At 69.3% G+C, this 2,628-nt stretch overlaps 1 protein-coding gene across 1 annotated transcript in view; it reads right to left on the reverse strand.

Moving 5' to 3' along the window:
* Positions 1 to 2,628, reverse strand: part of EVC2 (Ellis van Creveld syndrome 2) — a 47,602-nt gene that overhangs the window by 8,291 nt on the left and 36,683 nt on the right. The window lies entirely within an intron of this gene.

Consider the following 2,628-nt stretch of genomic DNA (forward strand, 5'->3'; position numbering starts at 1 on the left):
CAGAGTGCAGCAGCTGCCCAGCAGCGCGGCAACGCCCCAGAGTGGCCCCGGGCCAAGGACGCAGGCCGGGCCCCCCCCCACCGAGCCTGCGGGGGGCCCCGGAGATCGGATGCCGGCCCCCAGAGCAGCGAGGGCCGCACTTCTGTTGTGGAACCGCCTCCCCACTTTCTGACATCACCCTCAGCCTGTGGCAGCTCAGCCCTCAGCTTCCAGAGGGAACGGAGCACCGGCCCCGACACACGGCAGAGCCCCGGCCACCTTGCTGGCCACCTTGCTGGCCCTGCCAGCCGGGGTGCGGAGAGCTGGCAGGACGGGCAGAGCCTCCCGGGAGGAGCAGAAGGGAGAGGGCTCCTCTTCCTCCCTGCTCCGGGCACTTTGTTCTGTTAGTCATTCAACAAACGTTCCCTGCAGACAGACAGCATCACTGCATTCTGCAAGACCTGACGGACAGAGCGCATAAAATGTGCTTGCGGGTGCTGGACAATTCATCCTGCCTGCTGGGCCTCCAGGGAGTTGGGGCGGCCCCAGCTGGACGGTCCTCCTGTGATCGGCCCTTCAGGCAGGTGTGGGCCCCACGGTGTGAAGCCTCCAGCACACCTTGCCGAAACCCATCTTGGGTTCCGCACTCCACGGGCCACCACTCACTCCGCAGCACCCTGGAACCTCGGGCCCCTCTGGAGGGCCTCTGTCCGCCGCGGAACCCGGGGTGAGCACCCCGACGGGCTCTGGTGTGCTCGTCCAAGGTCTCTACGAAGCGACACCCAGGGGGCACGGAGCCCCAGCCCTCAGGCGCGTGACAGCGGTCAGCGGCCGGGGAGCCGGGCTTCCCGCCGGGCCACGTCCTCCCCACTCCGGCGACCCGCTTCACAGCAACCCCCTTTCGCTCGCAATTAGGAGGCTTATAAAAGTGCTTCAGAACCACCGTGCCAAGACGTGTCTACACAACCCTGGAAACCTTAACTCAGGCGCAGCCAGGCCGGAGCCCTCCGGCATCGCACCGGCCACCCTCCACGGCCCTCAGAAACATCAAAGCGTTTTCTGACAGCAAAGTGCGACTCCTCTTCTCCTGTTGAATAGCTAAATCAGTAACACTCCCTGCAAAATGCATCCCAGCGAAGCTGGACGAACGCCCCGGAAATGGGAGTGTCAGGTCCAATCCACCAGCTCAGCTCCCGAGAGCCCACGCACGGGGCGTCGGCCGAGCCGCACAATCACCGAGACGACCGCAGCGCAAAAGGTCCCGGGACCTGGCTTTCGCGGACGTGGAGAAGGCCGTGTCTTGTCTGTCCGGCAAACAAGCAGCCAGTGACGGGGATAAGCAGGGCAGCGTGGGGAGCGAGGCAGAGCAGCTGGGCAGCCGAGCGACCCCTTCGGCTCCGCAAAGCCCGGTCCCCTCCTCCGGGGCCGTGGCCGGGGCGGCGGACGGTCCCGCTCCTCGGGGCTCACCCAGCAGCGAGGGCAGGTGTGGCCGGAGGGAGCTCTGCTCTGTGTCCCCCACGGCAGCCGAGAAGAGCGCAGCACCGTGCGGGTGGGGCCCGGGCGCCCCGCCAACAGCAGAACGGAGTGACAGGGCCGAGCAGAGGGAGCAGACCGGCCTCAGGCCCGCCCAGACCCAGCTCGGCCCCCACGTCGTCTCCCACAGCCCGCGGGGTGCAGCGCTGTGAAGCTATCGGCAGCCGCCGCGGCAGGGGTTCAACCCCGGCCGAAGAGGGACCCCCAGGGCGCAGCAGACCCTCCTGGCCCCCGCTGCCCCCTCAGCCGTGTGCCTCAGTGGGCCCACTCACCCCCCGCGCCTCTGGCTGCCCTGACTGGGGAGGCCCACAGCAAGGCCGAGAAGGCAACGGCCAGCCTGGACGCTGGGTTTTTCCTTCCGTTCCTTCCTGCCCCAGGCAGGGTCCCCCCGCACCCCGCCCCAGTCCACACGCAGACAAGGACCACGACAGCCGCTCAGCCCTCAGCCTCCACGCTCGGGGGCACGCTGGCACCTGCTCCCTCCGGTTCCTGGTGCTGGGCGGTGGCCGGCGCCCACGGGACCACCACCCCCTCCTCCCGCACGCCGGGCCCACCCAGCACGGGCCGTGCAGGGCCCCCAGGCTGGGGCCAGGTGAGTGCAGCCCCCCATGCCCATCCGTGCACGAAGACACGTTTTGCCAGACACGGCCGACGCCCGACGCCCAGCCCAGAGCCGCTAGCTCTAGCTCGCTCACCGCCTTGTGTTAGAGAAGCCGCCCTCCAGCGTCACTGGGGGCACCCCTCAAGTCCAGGGGAGCATCTCAACTTGTGAGAGGCCCAGACTGGCAACTTACGCCCAGACGGCGTCGGCGACAGGCCAGCGCCGGCCCCGACAGCCACCCACAGCCACGCCAGCCTCGGCCCCGAGTCCGGGCCCCGCAGGCCACGTGAGTCTGAGTCTCACGGGGCCCCGGTCTGCAGGGGGCCCGCTCCCACAGCCCCACGGCTCCCTGGAGCTGGAGGCGTGACCAGCGCCCCTGTCTGGGAGTGGCAGTCCGGCTGGTTCCCGAATCATCCACACAGTGACCGGAAGCGGGTGCGGTGGAGACGGCCGGTGCCGGCCGGCCCCCCTGGTCCCGGCTCGGAGGCCCCGTCTCACAGGGGCCCGCACAGCCG

This window comes from Condylura cristata, unplaced genomic scaffold (assembly GCF_000260355.1).
Source record: "Condylura cristata isolate star-nosed mole 26May11 unplaced genomic scaffold, ConCri1.0 scaffold00012, whole genome shotgun sequence".
Taxonomy (NCBI): Eukaryota; Metazoa; Chordata; class Mammalia; order Eulipotyphla; family Talpidae; genus Condylura; species Condylura cristata.